This window comes from Cyanistes caeruleus, chromosome 6 (assembly GCF_971803275.1).
Source record: "Cyanistes caeruleus chromosome 6, bCyaCae1.hap1.1, whole genome shotgun sequence".
NCBI lineage: Eukaryota > Metazoa > Chordata > Aves > Passeriformes > Paridae > Cyanistes > Cyanistes caeruleus.
In genome coordinates, this window is record NC_141706.1 from 24,169,113 (window position 1) to 24,187,689 (window position 18,577).

Sequence of the window (18,577 nt, forward strand, 5' to 3'; positions counted from 1 at the left end):
CTCAGCAGCAGATGAGATAGTAATCCTGTCTGAGTTTCCCCAAAGAAGATGATGCTTTCTCACTGCTGTGCTCAGGAGCACAAGAAGTGTCCTGGTTCTGAGGCTTCTTTAGATAAAGAATATGTTTGCACAAAACCCCCCTCTGGAGTACAAAGGTGAGCACTGTGGGTGAGCAGCGGGTCACCAGCTGTAGCCTCTCTTAGCAGAGCACATCTTCCCTGGGACAGCCACCCAAGCCCAGCAGTGTTAGTCCGTGCTACAGTCCATGGTCAGTTTGTGGCATGAGGGGAAAATGGGTATTTGAGGCCCCAGAATATGCAGAACTGTTGGGTTTTGGGGTTTGGCACAACCCCAAAATCTTCTGAGCTGTGATTGGAAGAGAAAAGTAGAGGAAAGTTTATTTTTCAGGCCCATTTCTAAAAGGAAAGAGTGGGAAGCCATATTTTCAGAGCATCATGGGTGTCAAACCCTTCTGCCTGCTTTGCTCTCCTTCACCTCTTGCCATGGACTCCTTGAGAATGTGCCTCCAGATCCCGCAAGCCTCAGGAAATTTGTCAGTCACTATCCTTTCCTGACACAGCTACATTTCATGTGCCTCAGAGAAATTACCCAGTGCATCCCTTGCCTGCCTGAGCACACAGAAGGACACGTTTTCCCCAGAAGATGAGCTTCCCTCTCAAATAAAGACAATTGCCCCCAAAATCCCAGCATTTCCAGGAAAGCCCCGGTACCAGAAGAGAAAAGTGGCCAGTACCATACGGCATGTTGACGTTCTCTTCCAGCAGACACTCTCTACCTCAAAAGCTCTAGTCCAAAGCTAGAAGTGAGGATTTCTCTCTCTCTCTCTCTCTCAACAGTATGTATAAATAAATATAAATTTAATTACATCTATAAAAATATTTATATATATATATATACATGGGAGTACTGCCTTCCGTTGCCCAACACACATTTGCAGCAGTGTTACAAAGTGCCCATTGACCCTTTCAGTACTCTTAGAGCTTTTGGAAAGTTTGGAGGGTATTAAGTTTTTCCAGGTTTCTTTGGAAGATTTTGAACTGACCATGTATTTTCTGGCAAGGGTTTTATTTTGTGACCATATACACTAATTTGGTGAGAGACAGAAGATGTTGCCTCAATTGTAATAAAAGGGCTTCTCTGGAAGAATTTTTTCCTCTGTTTCTAGGACAACAAGAGACATGAGAAAGAAAAGATCCTGCAGCATCACAGGAAAGCCAAATCAGGGCTTGGCACTGCAGAGCCCTGCAGCTGACTGCCAGGGTACTACAGACTGTACCCCCTCATTTCCACCGACAACCCTGCTTGGGCTAGGACTTGCAGGAAGGAGAGACCTTGGTCTGGTGGGTAGGTGAGCTGTTCTCCTTCAAGGGCAGGCCTTCTGGCCTCTGAAATGTGATGTATTTCCTGTCCTCCTGCTTTATTCGAGGGACTATTCCTTCCACATCTGTATCAAGGCTGGAAAAGTTGCTGGGCATTTGTCTCCTGTGGCTGCAGGGAATGGGGATGCTCACCAGCAGCCCACAGGATTGCAGTCCGAATCAGTAAACTTTTTGGCTACACTTGTCTGGCGTGCTTGGATTGCCCTGTGTAGGCACACAGCCCTTCCCCAAAAGTACTGACAGCCTCTGCAAGGTCTGCACGTGCCTCTTGGCCTTCCACACCTCTGGTGGTGGGAGCTGTGAAGGGAGACCTGACAAGGGTCTCATGAAAAGTGGTGTCCAGCACACTCATGGTATGAGATGAATATAAAACTTGTGATAGAGTCACAGCCAAAAATTCCAGGTCTCTACATCCTCCAGAATTCTGCATTGCCTGGTCTTTGCTCGAATGGCTCTTTCAAAAGGTCTGAACAAACAAAATCTGCCTTCAAAGTGGAAGTGAATAATTCAAAATGAGGAGGGCTCTTACCTCTCCCTTTTGCAATAAAAAATAGGAGAAAAAAAAAAAAGTGATTTAGTTGAGTTGGAGCTCCCACATTCCCATTCAGCAGCCCCAGGGGAGAGCATGGCTAGATCATTACAACTTCATTGCCATTCCCCACTTAAAACAGCAAGCTGAGCTGTGTGACATTGGGAGCAGGGGAGGAAAGAACAGCAGAAACAATGGTGGATGGAAGTGAGAGAGACAGAATGGATGAGAGAAACAGAAAGGGGGAAAGACAACAGTATCAGGAGAACAAAAGATGCCCAGGGCACATCCCACAAGGTTTTGTTTCCCGTCCAGGTGCTGGGCAGAAGACCTGCTTTTTGCCTAGGAAATAGCCTCATTAATTATGGCTGTTGAGTATGGGAATGCAACAGCTCTTTGCCATTCTGCTGCTCGGGTAGCCTGTGACCCGAGCCGTTCGGGTTTCCCAAGCATTTAGCAGTGTGGTCATGCTAATTTAGTTCGGTTTTTCAAAGGCTTGTGGGGAAAAGTCCTCTTCTTCCCAGAGGCATTGAAAGTTTTGACCTCCTGACCCTCCCTTTTACTAGGAGGTTCAAAAGCAGCATTGCAGCTGTTAAAGTTTTTCTTCATGCCTCAATGATTCTCTGATGGGGGACCAAGCTGGTGTTTATCTAGGCTTGACCTCTCTTCTTTGAGCCCGGAGATGTCTCTTTCGTTCAGTGCTACAAGCAGGGCAATGCTGGAAACCTCCCTGCCTTGCCATTCACTGCCTCCCTGTGTGCAAATGCACCAGTACCCATTACTAATCCATCCCTCCACCAGGAGCTGGGGTTCCCGGCACTGATCCCATTTGTCTATCACACTGCAGATTCATTTACATTTAATCCACCATGACTTGTCTATGAAACACGACCCTCCTCCTGCTCTGATGCTAGAACCCATTTGGCTTCCAAAAGTCAACTGCTGTTTTCAGGGGAAGAAAAAAAATTCCCCTTCCCAGCAGGCTGGCCTGGCATGGACCTTTGGTGTCTCATCTGCCCCTTTACTGCCAAAGCTCATTATTTGCAGGGGGTATCCTCCCCTTAATTTACATCTTTGTCACCACATCCAGGGTGACAGGCTCCCTCTTCCTCAAGGGCCGAGAATCCATCAAGGCACTTGAGCACAGGTTTAACGCCAAGCATCTTGTTTCAGGATGTCGCTCACATGTCACATCCCTTAGCTGAGACGCTGGAGAGAGGTGGCCTGATTTTTAACTGTTGCATCCAGCCTGATTTTCAAGCCAGGACAGGGGCGGTGCCTTCTGCTTTAGCAAGGTCTCACCAGCTCATCTCAGTGCCGAAGCGTTAGGTTAGGATGCAAAGTGAGGTGAGAGCAGGCAGGAGAGGAGAACTACTCTGAACTACTCGTCCCTAGAACTGTGGGATTAACCACATTCACGCCGAAAGATTAGGGTCATTAACGTAGTCATTATAAAAAGGGAGAGTCCTACTGTGAATAATGACAGGTGCTTCACACACTGGCAGGTGCCTGGTCCCTGCGGTGGAGGCTTGAAGGTGGTGAGATAGTGATGGGCAGGAGCAACACTCACCCTTTTTACACCTCTCCTGCCATCTGAAAATAGTTGCAAGCCCAGGAACGGCGAGGATGAAGGACTGAGCTACCCTGGATCATGCCCCCAGTGCCCACATTGCAGAGCACTCTGCAGAAAGGTGCTTCTGGTCGGAACTGGGATAGGGCTCTGTTGCTCTGGGCTCCTGCACCCCTGCTCAGTTATTATCTCTTTAGGTGAGCTCAGCTTTTCGAGCTGCAAAATTGGGATAATGTTTACTTTGCTTCCAGGGGTGTGGAGGAATAATTAATTAATGTTTATGAAATGTTTTCAGATCCCTGAACAAGAGGGGTGAGATAAGCAGCAAGGGTTCATGAGGTAGGTGGGAAGCGTTATGATGAATTATTGCGATTCAAAGGTAAATTACTGTTATTGCTGCCTAATAAGCAGACACAGCCATTAGCCTCTGACAATCTGATTTCTAACTCTGTTAGCTCCTCTTCCCCTCCTTCTTCCCAACGAAAACGTGGTTTCATCTTTGATACTCTCACCCAGTTGAAGTTGACTGTAATAACCTGATAAATCATGCGAGGCTGGTGCTTGTGGATGAGACCTGCAGCAGGACAGCTTGCACCACCGCCATGAGCTTCTCACCTCTGATGCCATCTGAGGGAGGCAGACCACTCTTCCTTTGCAATGGGGAGCATCCTCGGATGCAGTCTCCCATCCAGCTTCAAGCAGCAAAACTTGCTGTGTGAGCTCCAAAGCCTGTGGCAGGTCAGGAGGTGAGGGGGCCAAATGTTATCCCACAACTCACAGTTACCACCCCTCAGGTGAGCTGGGAAATGTCTTTGTGCATGCTCTTACCCAGCCTTTGCTTAGAAAGGCTAAAATCCCAGGAAAGGCCTTGCACTGGGGGTGGGTAGGAGGGCATGGGGGCAGTGACACAGTGAGCAGGCACACGGGAGCTCGGAGCTGCTCTAAACTGAGCTGAAAACAATCCTTAGGCAGTTTGGCCATCTTTGATTGGAAACCAAAGCGAACCCGACCTGTTTTAAAGCAGTGTGAGTAATGTGAATCCCGGGCTGGTGTGAGCAGGTTTTTCTGGTTCTTGCTCCAGCTATTCCCCCTCCTTCCCTGCCTGCGCTCCCAGTTTCGAGCTGGGAGGGCACCTGACCCTGGCACAGCTTCCACCCTTTAGGACACCTGCTCTCTACCTGTGCCATTCCCATTGGGCCTGAATTGCTTTTTCCAACATCATGCCTCAGAAGCCACCTGCCAGGCTGTGCTCCCAGAATCGCCCCCACTACACAGTGAGCCCCACATCTTCAGCCCCACAGCCCTCACACACCACCAGCACTGGAGGTTCTCTCCCACACCTTGCTCTGGCGGTGCCAGCTGTCAGAGCAGAGCACAGTCTTGCACCAGCTCTGTGCCTTGCTGGTACCCAAGTGGGGACTTTGGGCAGAAAAAAGGAGAGTCCCAAGCCTGGATTGCTTTTGGTACTTACTTGGACATCCAAAGCCACCTCTACACATAAGCTCGTAAAGGACAAGCAAGCTTTCTAGTTTATAATTGTCCTTTTTATACTCAAACCCTTTATTTTTAATTTTTTTTTTCCCCTGCCAGGAAAACCAGGGTTATGTGTGAAGACCTGAGTTCAGTAAGATAATTACCCCTGGGCTGGAACCCAACACTGAAGACTTAAACCTCGGCAAGATTTAAGCCCAGGTTTCAGTCCTGCTGAGTCAAAGGTCTTTGGAGAACAGGATTGAAGGCCTAAAATCATTCCAGTTCCTCTGTGCCTCCCTAGAAATCCCAGTCTGGTGGGAAAGCAGCTGTCTCTTTTAAAAGGACAATGAAGATAACAATAGTTATCCTTAGTTGATCAAGTCTTAACTGGGTCCTATACGCACTTGAAACACAAACAATACCTAAACAAAGAAGAACAGAGATTTCTTTGTTTTCCTCTTTGACAAAATTTTGCAGTCTTTATTTTAATTTTTAAGATAAATTGCCATCATCTTCAATGAACTGATTTCTTATTAGCTATTGATTTTTCATGAAGATGTTATTTGTCAGGATATTTATCCGCTCTCCATGTCAAGAGTACTTGAGTAGGATAGGCAATGTCAATTGGAATTCGTTTGGAGAGATAAATAGAAAATAGATTTTATAACCTACTCCGCTAAGAATAAATAGTACCCAATATTCTACAAAGTGTCACTTAACCCAGGTTTTCCTAGTAACTACATAAATCATGCAAAGTCGCTTTTCCATTTGTATGTTAGTGGCAAGCCTGAAACAGAAATACCATCCAACAGATGCACATTCAGCATGTATCTTCCTTTCTATTGGAAAGTCAGTAAATTGGCTTTTGCCTCCATAATGCTGAGCTCTTGGCAATTTTTGAGCACAGCCGTACTCAGCACACGGCAGGCAGCTCTAATAACAGGTGACCTAAGCAAAAAGGAGAATTTAGACTGCCCTTGCTCACTGAGATTTTCCACCTCTTAATAGTCAATATTTGCCTTCAGGCTGTGGGTTACTTGAAGAAGTCAGGTGAGCCCTGTACCAGTGAGGCTTTGCAAAGTGCTGCCCATCTCCAGCAGCGTGTGTGAGCCACTACATCCCAAAACACAGAGAAACCCCCAGGGGGACATGTCACAGCCCATGTAGTTCCCTCCAAGCAGCACTCCAGCAGTCCTGTTCTCCTCCCAAGCATCCCCCTTTTCCCCCCAGGCATGGGAAATATGCCTGGCTGCCATTCAGAGTGGGAAACAACTGAAAAGCCAGAAACTTTAGACGGGATGAAGCCTGGGCTGTGTCGCCCTCAACAAGTGGGAGTTTTAGAAAACACCACCTTTGTGAAACCAGAGAGAGAAAACAATACAGAGCCTGGCATGGGCAATGAAATATGTATGTACCTAGGACCTCATCCAGCCCTCTCCCGCCACTGTACCTCTCAACTTTGCATTCAAGGGGCACTGGATCTCATCCAAAAACGATGCAGGGGAACAAATGTAGCCCTGGCAACCCCACCGAGGGCAGGGAGGAACAAAGAGGACCCCCGGGCTGAATTTGTTTCTATTTTTAATCCTTATCTTTGCCCATCACCCCCATGCATGGAAAGAGGCTTCTCAGCTGTATAGATTTGCATTGCTATGGGAGTTTGAAGTGATAAAACATTTGGCCTGCCTATTCAGAAGCAATTAGTGATTCAAAGCAGCCTGAGACATCTTAAAGGGGCCTGGTTTTCCAAGAGACAGGTGCTGTGAGCTGACTTCAGGGGAAAACAAAGTTTTTGAGAAAAAAGAAGTCACTGGCTGCTTGAAAATGCAATTCCTTCAAGACTTAGTAATGAAAAATAAATATTGCACAGAGAATTCCAAATTAGGCTGGTAAAATCTGGGAGGAGGTGGGGAGATAGGCCTGATTTACAGTGCTGGTAGAAGTAGTGTTTATCTATCTACTGAACACATATAATTTATATTTTTATGTTGCAGTTTTCCCCTCCACCACCATGACTAATGCAGGCAGAGCCATCTCCCACTACGGCTGCCATCCCAGCATCCCTGTCCCAACAGTATCAGCACCAAGACAGAATTTCTCACCCACATCTCCTACCAAGAGAGGAAGTATTTTTTTCTTGAGCATTGCTGCCTTTAGACCTTTAAATCTACTCGGCAAAAGGGCAGCTTACCAGCCTTTAATCTGACTGCAGCAAACAGCACATCCTGCCACTGTTGCAGGGCAAACTGAGGAAAGGAGTGAGACCTGCACCACAGCCCTTGCTGTTACAGGCTCTGGCAGGATGAGAAGCTCTGGAGAGGCAGCATGGGGATGACTAGCTCTCAAGGTCCCTGGGAAAAGCCAGGAAAACCCATGCCAAGGGCAAGATTGCCCATGCAGAGACACCAGGGCAGGACAAGTTGGTACACAAATGTCCAATGCAGAGAAGAAAGCATCCACTCTCCCCATGAAGGAGTTGTCCTGTGGTGTCCTCCCCATGCAGCTCTTTTCCCCCTTTGTCACCAGGAGACAGAGCTTCCTGCAGCAGGCAGCTGAGAGCAAACTGAGGGTTTTGCTTTTTGCTGTGGAGGCTCCAGCTTCTCTCTATCCCCATGCTATCGAGTTATGCTGACACAACCACTGAATTGCTGGGTTCAGGAGAAAAAAGGGAGGAGGAAGAGATCTCTAACTTCCATCCGGAGGCGTCTTCTCCTCCCCACTGTACTGTGTACAGCACCTGGACTCCCTGCAAAAGCATCCCAGTCAGCCAAAGTCGTTTCCACTACACGTGCCACGTTGCCTGGGGGCTGCTGCTGGGGCTTTGCCAGGCAGAAAAGAGCACAAGAAGACTGCAGGAAAGGGTAGGGCTGAGTAAAAAAAAAAATAATTCTTCCAGAGAGCACCTGAAAGCTAACAGGGCAGAGGGCCCTGGCAGGGGATGTGTTTTAAACTGCTTTTTAATTTGAGAGCAGATATATCCATCACCATCTCTAACATTTGTCTGGCAAGCTGGATGGGTGGTGGCAATCATCTCCCTGGCTGTTACATGCAGACTAACAAAAGGAGAAACCAGGCAGCAGATACATTCAGCAGCCCTCAGGGGCTTCCAAGGCAAAGCACTGGTTGTAAGCAGGTGCTGCTTGGCCCCAGCAAGCGATGGAGGAAGACCCAGGTGGTGCAGATATATCCCTTTTCCCATAGTACTGCGGGAATCAAATGCTCATTGGGGAAAAAAATACCCTCTACTACATGCAGCTCTGCAGGGCTTAGAGAGCATCTTGGCTGCTCAGCTCCAGGGCTGGCTTAGTGTGGTTCAGCCCTAGTCTCCAGCTGAGATCAAGGCCTGCAGCTGCACTTGCACACGTATGGGGACATCTCCTACCCCAGCAGCTTTCAGGCTGGAGAATAGTAATAAAAGGGGAGACAAAAAATACTGCTTCCTATTTCCCAAGTGTGAAAAAAACCTCCCAGATACAGCTTAAATGCAAAATAAACAACATGCAGGTATCAACCTGCATCTTCAGGTACTTATATGTCCTCATGCAACTGATCTCAACTGGACCCATTTTTTCCCAAGCTACAAAGAATCAAAGACAGAGGTGTGAATTGCAATCACTGTCCCTGGTCCCAGGCTGATAAACCTGCACTTCCCTGGTCGTGAAGAAATCACTTGGCCAAAACAAGGGGCCAGACCGGCAAACCTATTCCAGGTGCTCTTCAGAGTGTGCAACACCTGCAAGAATAACCAAGATTTAGGGCAAGGTCATAAGCACAAGTGAAATGCAAAAAGCAGCAGTAAGGAGGGAGCCTCAGGTGTTGTGGAAGAGGCCCAAGACACCTGTCAGGGGCTAAGCTTGGAAGGTCTATCAGCCCTCACGGCATCTGCTGTGCTTCTTGTCTCCTCAGCCGTAGCTGCTTGTGTGGATGTCTCACTTCTCTTAGCACGTGCACATGAACCATCAGATTTGAACTCCCACTGTTGCAAAGACATGTTAGAGATGTGGCCCTGAAATGCTGGAAAGGTTCAGAAAGCAAAGTGCACTCACAATTTACTTATTCAATCTTAAACCTTGGGGCTGTGCTACTTTCTGAATTGGCAAACTGGTGTGGGACAAAGAGACTACAAAAATGCCAGAAGTTATCCCCCTGAATCGGGTGTCAGAGAGGATAAACAGGGTCTAATGGCAGCTACAGGAAGGACTTTCCTAGATCCTATAGAACCCTCAAGACCATATAGCAACCACATGGAAAAATGCACCAGACAAGAAAGAGGAAGCACAGCAGACCCTGTAGGTCTGGAGGTGGTCCAGAAGGCCATCTCCAACCCACTGCTGGTACCACCACTTTCCCCTTCCTCCCAAAGGAAATTTCCACTCACCCTGGTTCACTTGTGTGACAAGTTTTTCCTCCCCTACCTCTGCTCTGGTGTGACTATATCAGCTGTTTTTCAGCCAAGAGGATGCTTCACACTGAAGGGATCCAGAAACAAGCCTTGTAATTAGGACATGGGTGTCACCCACCAGTTCACCCCTCCTCCTTCCTCATTTAGCCTGGGAAATATATAGCTGTGTTTGTTTATATTGCCCATACAACTTACCATTTGTGCATTCTGCTTTCTGTCTTCAAAGCACTTCAGCAGGTGTTTTGCAATCTTCTTCCCCCAACTCTCTTGTGCCAAAGGATTTGGACAGGGGATGGAAGAGGATCAGGGAAAAGGAAAGCTAAATAATTTCCCCTGGAGCAAAAAGAGCTGGCAGTAGATCCAGGATCAACACTCAGCAGTTCCTGCCTCTGAATTTCATGCTCTGATCTTTGCTGGTACCTCACTACCTTCAGGTTCAAAACTGGTATTGAGAAGCCTGGAGCTTATCTTGGTACCAGAGAGCAGGTTTCAAAAGATTTCCTTTAGGTGGCACCCACTGGACTGAGTGGTCCAATTAAACTACATAATTTTAAACATCTGGCAGTGGTTTGTAAACCCATGATCAGCACATGTTTCCCTTAAGAACATCACATGTAAGAGAAGGGAAAGGATTCCTCCATTCATCCAAGCTGTATTTTGGACTGGTTAAAGCAGGCAGTGGTGGACTGACAGCCTGCACTCCCCTCTTCATTGTGCCTGCACTACTCTTGGTGCAGAGAGTAGGACTGGATCAAGGACTGTTCAGCTCTAGAAAATCCCCAGGGGAGAAAATGTTTGATTTTTTTCTGCCAGACCAATGACAGCATCAGGCAGCTGGAGAAATACACGTGCCAACAAAGAAGAAGGTGGAGCAGGCTGTGGAATGAACACCTTAAGCTTCTTTTCCCATTGCTAGCCATAAAAGCAGAGTAGCTCCCAGCATGTCAATGGAGCTTCAGCAGTCTGGACCAGCACTATCATTTCTATCAGCCTGTACCTGGAAATACCTGGTCCAATTGCCCCAAATTCTTAACATATTGATAACCCTGCCACAGCTTTATTGATGGCACTTCTGACTTGCTAAGCCCCTTAAATCATTGCTGGACCAAGAGCAGCCCCTCTCCTGGGAGGTTCTGGGTCCACAAACTACTTATTTCCTCCCCATCAGTGGAACAATCTTGTACTGAAGTCTGTTTTGTTGGTTTTGCTGCAATCTTTCTCTCTTGCTACAGAGGGAGAGGAAAACTCATTAACAAAGAAAGAAGAGACCTACTCCCCATCTTTTAATCAGGAGGAAAAATGAAAATGTTCTAGCAGATAAAGAGCCACCTAACCAGAGCTTTTGTGGTCCCAGACCCACCAAGGAGCACCTCCATGGAGTGGGGTGAGAGCACCACTGTCAGACCCTTTGCCCCTACCTAAACCTGCCATTTGCTCTACTCCTGTCATTGTGTGTCAAGGCTCTGCCCCTTGCTTTGCCTCAACCATCTCAGATCTAAAATAGACGTGAGGCATACAACATCTTTCCCAAAGCCCTCCAGAACCTGCTGATGAAGTTTCAAGAAGCATTAGAGGACTCTAGTGTCACCATTGCTTTGGGCATTATTCCTTTCTGGGGTAGGAAATTAAAGGGAATTAAAAGGATTAAGTTTCCAGCCCTCTGCTTCATGATCAGGGAGGGCAAAGCAATTTTGGCTTCTCCGCTGCTGGGTATGCAGGGCAAACAAACACAAAGTGCCAAGGCTGGAGACCGCAGGCATTGAGGAGCCTGGAGCAACACTGGAGACAGCCTCAAACACTGGGGCCAGGTGAGGACTACCAAATCCACATACATGCAGGCTGAGTAATGTCCTGAGGAGCCCAAACATACGTGGAAATGGCTGGGACTTGAGAAATCTTGCCCAAGGGCCAATGGAGCTCTAGCAAGTGACCGCACCAACTTATGTAGATCCCACATTCATTAAAAGTAAAATTACTGTCTCCCTTTAATAACATTATTAATGATGTCTGCTGTCCTAGGAAACAGGATTGCTTGGACCTCACATCTGTGAAGGAAATCTGAGCTTATGCTGAAGCCTTCTGGTGAGTGAGCTTTGCCAGTGTCCCTCTGTTACCAGACCTCTCTGGTGTCTAACTGAGGTTTGGTCTATGCCAGGATTTCCCAGGGTCAGTCAGTGAATGTCTGTCTTTCCTTCCCTCAAAACCCATTTTCACAACACTTGTAGGTGTCCTCAGGCAGAGCATCTCTGCTTCTCAACAATGTTTAAAGGGTATGAAGAGAAGGAAGTGGCACACGAGTCCCTACCATGACTGTCTTTTCTTTAAGAAAGCAACAGGAAAGAAAAAAGACCAAGCATTATTTTTCTTGGTGAGGAGAAGGGATAATTTCCTGTTCATGATTCAGCACTGTCATGTGGAGACAATGACTGTCCTTTATCCTCCTCACAGCTTTGTCTTTAAAACACCGCTCATGCCAGCACACCTCTCCAGGTAAGGTACAATTATTTGGGAGTTCACTGGCTCATCACTAGCAATTACCCAACTGCCCCTTGTCCCATCAACCCATCCTAATCACTACAGCCTTAAAACTGGTAGCTCCTACAGTAAATACCATCATTAAACCTCTGGGAGTGAATTTACTATCAGCCATAGTGTGATTGCTTGCTGGGGTCACTGCAAACATGCAAACAGAACAGAAGGATCATTATAAAATACAATCCCACTCAAATAAAAACAGATGCTATTAGCAAGAAACAGGCACTGTTTATTCCATAAAATACCAGGAAAGATGAGTTATTTAATGACTGACATGTTATTTAATCTGGGAAAGCCCTGCCTCACTGGGGCTAATGTTCCCAGTTCATAAACTGCCTTGGCTGAATTGTTGGGGAGATACAGAGTGAGCTGAATTTGTTCCTGTTTATGGCCTGCAAGGTGTGGGTATGTTTTCCCCTCTCTTGGGTTTCAGACTGACATTACTTTTCATGGGTTTAATAAAGCCTGAAGAATGTACTGGCCTTAACCCTTCAGAGAAACAAGTGTTATTTGAGCTAATTGGATCAGGGAGGGCTGTTGGTTCAAGTAGGAACATCTTCCAGTCCCAGGCTGCTCAATTTTAAAACATGATTGCTGAAAAAAATAATTAAAATACCCAGTCTGTTTAATTTACCTTTAGTGAATTTTCATGTTTATTTGTTTTCAGGTTCACCTAGGTCAAACCTCTCCTTATAACATGGGAGAGATATTTTTTCTTAACTTTCATTTAGATACAAAAAGCACCACTGAATCTCACAGAGCTAGTAACTGGGTTTTGTAGGCAGAGCCTCTACTGTTGTAAGCCCACCACTCCAAGACTGTAACTTTGGCAACATTTCACTATGCAGTATAATTAAATATTTTTTTTTTAACTGACAACTTGTGCTACATATTCCCATTTAAACAGAGAAAAATGATATATGTAACAGGCATGACCTTTTCCCTCTCTCTAATCCCCCCACAGCCTGGGACAGGCTGACTGTGCTAATCTTACCCCTCCAGGTCATCAGTATGAATCCAGGTCAGCAATAACATGCTGCCAGGAAAACACTCCCTGCTCATTTTGTGATGTCCCTCTGCCTTTCCCTGCCACTGGGATGCTGAGAAACTGCTCTTCTACTACTTCTACTAGGAGGGATCTCCAAGTCTCATCATGCCTTTGGGTCTGTGAGAAAGAATTGTTCAGGCAGGTCTCAGCCCTGTGCTCTAATAAATAACACAAGCTGTGGTCCAAAAGCTCTTGGTATCATTATCCCTCTTCACCCCTCGCTTGCAGCAGCAAGACCTGAGTCGTGGCGCTGCTTTTTGATGTGTGCCACTGAATCCATGCAGGACACCGGCCCTTCCACAAGCTCAGCACCTGCCACTGAGTCAGGAAGCTCCTCCGGGATGGCTCTTACCCTGTGGAGGTGGTCCTTCAACTTGGACAGCTTGGACGTGCCGTGCCATCAGTGGCTGGCACATCTTTTCCCAGGTATGTCTCTGCTACTTTTAACAGGTGTAAAACGGGCTGGGTGCTGAGTGCTGCCTCCCCGTGCCGGCAAACATCTTCCCCCAGCCGGCTCCTCGCAGCTCTGCTCGCATCTTCCATGCCAAGGAAAAAGCCTTTTCTTTACAGCGCGGCCCTGCACTGCCCTTTGCTTTCCCAAAGCACACAGCTGAGCCCTGAGGCTCCCTCCCCTCCCCACCCTCCCCGGGCTCCAGAGGGACGGGCATCCAGAGGGTTCCGCTGAGGCAAAAGCAGCTCTCTGTCAGCAGGAAAAGCTGTTTCATTTCAATGCAAAGCCATCTTCTTCTAGCACATCTCAGAGCCCCGGGTGCCCTGCAGGGCTTTTGTAAGTTTGATTAATCAGACGAACCCAAAACGAGCCAAAATCACTTGCTCTGTCCTCTTGGGGCAAGAGAGCTGACCACACAACTGTTGGAAGGCTCCTTGACTCTCCCCTCCCTGCTCAGCTTCTCCCCAGGCATCCCTCCCCCCAGCCCCACCGACCGGGCACTTTCAGGACCCCGCACACCAGTGATTTCCCCATCTCGCAGCCGAAAGCAGCCCCGCTGCCGTGTCCGTGCGGGGGCACAGGTGCCGCCCGAGCCCCCGTGCGGGGTCACTGCCGGCGGCCACCGGAGCCCGGCAGCGGCTGAAGCTCATCCCAGCCCCCGGCCGGGGCTGCGGCACTGCCCGGGACGGCGCCCAGGGTACCTGGAGGAGGGCCAGCGGCCCTGCGCGCTGCTCCTCGCCCGCGCTGCCTGCCGCTCCCCGGCCGCCGTGCTCCCGGAGCCCAGGGGCTACGGGAAAGTCTGGCTCCTCTGCTTCTCGTTGCCAGGACACCTTGGCGTTCAAACCTGAGCTGGGACCAATCAGCCCCGGGGCTGGGGAGCACCAGCCCCACGTCATCCACTGCTGGCGTTGATTTGAGCGAAAAAGCGTGACAGCGGTCACAGAGCCCGTGGGGAGCTGCCTTTGTGCGGGTGGGCTCTGCCCCCACCCCTGCCGCTTACTGGAAGCCTCTTCTGTCGGGCTGCGGAAAACAAAAAAGACGTGGGGAAGGGAAAAGAGCGCTTCTCCCCAGCTGCCAGAACTGCCTTCGCAAGCCTGGCTTCGTCTGCGTGGCCTCTTTCTCCACCTGCAGCCCGCATCCCGGTGGTCACCTTACCAGGGAGAGCCTGCGCCCAGGTCACCTCTGCCCGGGAGCGATGGAACGTCCCCAGCACCAGCCGTGTGCTCCTTTTGTGCCCCAGCCGCTTCCACCTGCCTGGCTCTGCCCCAGCGAGTGCAGCTGGGTGCGGGCCCGCAGACCCACGGCTCCAGGGATGCCTTCTGCCTTGGCTGCAGTCGCAGGGGCATTTTTTCTCCAAGCCAGCCCCTGCAAGATATTTTTTAGGGAGCCCAGAACTGGAGCCTTGAGCCCCTCGTGAGCACAGGGGACTCAGGTGCACAATGTAAACAGTCCATCATTTGTGAAGGGAAACTTTTCTGTCCGACCATTCAGGAAGCACTCTGGCCATCACACTCCCAAAAGGTCAGACAGGAAAGTTTCCTGAAAACCTTGGTGCTGGCTTCTCTGCTCAAACATGTGCAGCTGCTGCCAAGGTGCACACCTGAATAAAAGGTGCAGCCATCACCTTGTTTCCTGCGGTGCCTGAGGTGGGAACTGGTGCATCCTGACTCCCCAGAGCCAGAGCGAGTTCTTCCCAACCCACCAGGCTCCTTCCCAAGGTGAGGTAGGTACAGGTGCCTGGGAAGATTCTAAAGAGAGATCTCCACATCACCTTGGTGGTGGTGGTAGAGGGATAGATAACAGCAACCCAGGTGTTTTGGCAAAGCTTCTCCCCTCAAATTCCCTAGGCTCTGCAACCCAGGCATCCATGTGGATTTCCTTCTTGCTCGCGAGAGTTGTAGGATAACATCCTCCACACCCAGACCATGTGCTGAGCTTCTGGGATAAGTGTACCTGGCTTCTGCTAACCCTGCTCCCTGTCATTTATTCTCCCTAGAAGAAGACCACTGAAGTTTCGCCAACTCACAAGAGAAGATGACCTGAGGAGGGGTCCGAGCATGCTGGAAGGTGGAACCATAGGATCAGCTACATGCGGTGCTATGCCTGACTCACCTCTCCACTATACCACGTCCCAAACACCTATTTCACTCCATTAATTAGCTATGCTGCTGAGCCCATAGCCAGCACTTGGGCTGGTTTCCTTGCCACCCCACAGCAGCAATTAATGAATCCAGGCTGGCTCCTCACCCCACTCTGCCCTGCAGGTGGATGTGGATGAGCTGTAGCAGCCTTTTCCTAGTGGACACACATCTTGCTAGTAGAGCACCAGGCAGCCTGACTGCCTTCCTGGCCTTTGGGCTCAATACAGCTCCTTGTGAAAGAGGTATGATTTAATTAAGGACACTATTTCTGCAGAAAATGGCTCATGTGAGGCTGTAAAGTTCTTGAACTCATTAATTTTCAGGACATACCTGCAGTTAATTTGTGGTGACTTTATAGAGCAGACAAGCACACAGGGAGGTGTCCATGTGGCTCTGAGGTTGCTCTGCTCAAGCCTCCAGCAGTGCTGGTTAGACCACGGTTCCAGATGTCCCTCAGATACCAGACTTCTCCATTGACTCGATAAGGGAGGAGAAGGTGAATGGCAATCACAGAAAGTGACAGGATGAATTTCACCCCCTCATTAGCTCCATCACCCCAATTACAAAGCTTGGGGAGAGTGTCAACTGTCAGGCAGGGCTGCAGCTCTGCTGCCATACAGAGCAGGAGGTTGAAAACATTGACATTTCTGGCAGCCTTCCCAAAGGGAATAGACAAAATGGCAGGAAAATGAGGTGTGTGTGTCAGCGTGGAGCCAGGTGGGTATGAAGGGACATCCCTATCTGTGCTGTCAGTGCTTTTAACAGCAGGTTGCAAGGCTGAACAAGGCAATAAGACCTGGCTGTCTGGGCACTGCCATGGTGTAGAAACACCCATGAGAAAGGCAAACAGCAGCCCTGGCCTGCAGTGGGGCTTGGGGATAAGGCTGTCAGAAATACTGAGCTGGCGTTTTTAACAGAATTTCTCCCGTGGAGAAAAAGCCACTTCTACAGTTCTTGCACATGATTTAGCTGTGGTCCCCTTTATCCCCAGCCCATTTGGTCCTCACCTGACAGAGGAGTGAATTTCCAGCCCCCAAGTTCACCATCTCTTATCTCAGGCTTTAAAGCAGGTGGCTAATCTTGGGGCCCAGTAACCTGGGGAGATTTTCAGTCAATGGAAAAATCCCACTTGAGAGTGATTTCTCTCTCAGGCGACTGACTCAGCCCCTGGAGGTGCCATCTTCCTCCTCCGCTTAGGCAGGAGCCAGGTATAGCCAGGCATAGTCAAGTGCCTCATCTTAGATGGGAGAGGAGTCCTGCCTCCAGGCAGAATCAAAGGATGTGAGATACCAAAATAATCCAGAGGGTCTGGGCCTCTCTTCTTGGCTAGGAGCCACCCCTAACCAGCCCCACGCATTTTGTCCAAGCAAGGGCAGCACTGGTGGATTGTGTAAGTGAGCTGGAGGGGCTGGAAGAGGGCCCAGCAACTATTGATTCAGTTCTTCATTCAATGCATGTTTGAGTGAAGCAATTCAGAACTGTTCCATCAATTCAAACTTGCATAATAACATTAGCCAAAAAACTCAGGAACTCCATCCTTCCTAGCAGATCTATTATTTTGAATCGTTCCCCGAGGAACAACAATAAAATTATCGTGGCCTGATACACCGAAGCCAAAAATCCTAAAAATCCAAAAGCCAAAGGTTTTGTTATCATTTTGCTCTGGACAAGAATACCTATGGGAATGTGCCAAAGAATCGGCTCCCCACCTTCCCTGTACCTTGAATAAATAATATTATGAAAGAAGAATAAGAGTAAAGTAAAATTTAGAAAATATGTATCTGATCAGCACATTCAAAAAATAATAAAAATTAAAAAATAACCCCTTTTAGCACTTGGAGCAACCAGAGCCAAGGAAAATGACAGGGCTAAGGAGGAATTTTGTGTGGGCACTGCCAGTGTGGGAACAGTGTGCAGGGAGGGAACCGCGATCCCTACTTTTCCACACGTACACTGCACCCTTACAATAGACTTGACTTCAAGTTGTGTGTTTTCTCAATCCAACAACACCTCCAACAAACCTATGTCCATCTCTGCCCTCCCCTGCTCTCAGGTGATCAATTTTTCTATCCCATGCTTTTGGCTTAGCCTGTGTATTCCTTGGAGAAACTCCTCCAATGTGGCTCCCTCTCTCCCCATTCCCCCTGAAGGGCTCTCCTTTCCCATCAGATTTGTTTTCCCACATGGCCAGTGGGAACTGACATGAAGGTAAACACACATATTCATGCACGTCTCCATCTCCATATCTATCTGTCTCACAGGTAAGATGCAAACCCTGCCGAGAATAACAGCTTTAACCATAGCAACGCACTCCAGTAACATAAACACAAAGGCACTGAGGTTGTAAAAAGGCTGGGAAAGAAGAACAAAAAGAGGACAGAGACTGGGTCCATTGAGGCCTGTTAAGGGCCAGGCAGCTGGATCTGAGTTGAGCAGACAGTTAGTAGGGTTGGTACCTCTTCTCCCTTTGCACTTACATCTCCTTTTAACATCTTGCTATGTGGAGGTGCTATTCCATCACCTCTGCCCGTGCTGGGTTTGACTGACCTGGAAGGGAGCTTCCTTCCTTGTGCCCTGAGTTGTTTGAAAGAAATGTTGCAAGTGAAAACCTTGGCTCCCTGAAAAATCATAGTGCTGCATTACTGCATGGCCTGATGGAAAGACCAGACCTATGGTGAGATGCCATCATCTCAGCTGCACCCTCCTCCTGTAAGAAAAGCTGCATGGCTCAGGTGATAAAACCAGCAGCCCCTTCTTGGGATACAGGGTACCCAAGCCCCCTCCATGCCAGATTCCATTACCACCTTGCTGTGCTCATAGGACAGCTTGGATCATACCTGGTAGCTGGAGAAACCAAAGCACTGATTTACTCATGGAAACGACAGAGATAATTGCTAGTATGGAGCACAGAGGTCCTTTCAGCTGGACAGAAAGCACCTACAATGCAATCAGGTAACTCCTGGCACACTCAAACCCTCCAGTGAAGACTCTGGCACTGTTATAAGCAGCTCTGCATGGGCAAGGCCCT

General features: G+C 48.6%; 1 protein-coding gene and 1 long non-coding RNA gene across 3 annotated transcripts in view; one reads left to right on the top strand and one right to left on the bottom strand.

The window, feature by feature from the left end:
* The window catches only part of RASSF7 (Ras association domain family member 7), a 33,795-nt gene extending 19,577 nt beyond the window's left edge, over nt 1–14,218 (bottom strand). The window contains exon 1 of one of the 2 annotated variants that reach the window (XM_086895757.1): nt 14,110–14,218. The gene's annotated coding sequence lies outside the window, so the exon portion shown is untranslated. The remainder of the gene's footprint in view (nt 1–14,109) is intronic. The other variant, XM_086895760.1, reaches the window with a different exon arrangement.
* Nucleotides 14,219–14,346: 128 nt separating this feature from the next.
* Nucleotides 14,347–17,645, top strand: LOC147652523 (uncharacterized). The gene is made up of 2 exons (XR_015288723.1): nt 14,347–15,131; nt 15,405–17,645. It is a non-coding gene; the product is annotated as an uncharacterized LOC147652523 (long non-coding RNA).
* The last annotated feature ends 932 nt before the right edge of the window (nt 17,646–18,577 follow it).